Source organism: Arachis ipaensis, chromosome B03 (assembly GCF_000816755.2).
Source record: "Arachis ipaensis cultivar K30076 chromosome B03, Araip1.1, whole genome shotgun sequence".
Lineage (NCBI taxonomy): Eukaryota > Viridiplantae > Streptophyta > Magnoliopsida > Fabales > Fabaceae > Arachis > Arachis ipaensis.
In genome coordinates, this window is record NC_029787.2 from 6,691,107 (window position 1) to 6,691,480 (window position 374).

The 374-nt window shown below is 25.4% G+C and overlaps 1 protein-coding gene across 1 annotated transcript in view; it reads right to left on the reverse strand.

The window, feature by feature from the left end:
- LOC107628934 (non-legume hemoglobin-like) overlaps window positions 1-374 on the reverse strand; it is a 7,953-nt gene that overhangs the window by 5,345 nt on the left and 2,234 nt on the right. The gene's annotated exons all lie outside the window — the stretch shown is intronic.

The following is a 374-nucleotide window of genomic DNA, read 5'->3' on the forward strand; positions in this document are numbered from 1 at the left end:
TCCAAAGTACCGCCCACCTAATCAGTTTTGAAAGCCAAGCAGGTTGAAGGAATAAGAACGATATATATATATATATATATTGTTCTCTCTTTTAATGGGGGGCTAAGTTTATATAATGACACACAAATAATATGGATTGAATTTACTGTCTTACAATATAATAATAATGGCTAAGATTGTAATTTCCATATCTTGAAGTCAAAATTTTGAATTCAAGTACTATAATTGCATTTAATTTCCTTTAATTTTGTTTTTAAGAAAATATAATTTCTTAGTTCTTGAGAGCTCTGATCTATTTCAAATCATTAATTAATTCTCAATCTTATATACAACAGTTTGAAATCTTTCTTTCAATAATTAATTAATATACTCTA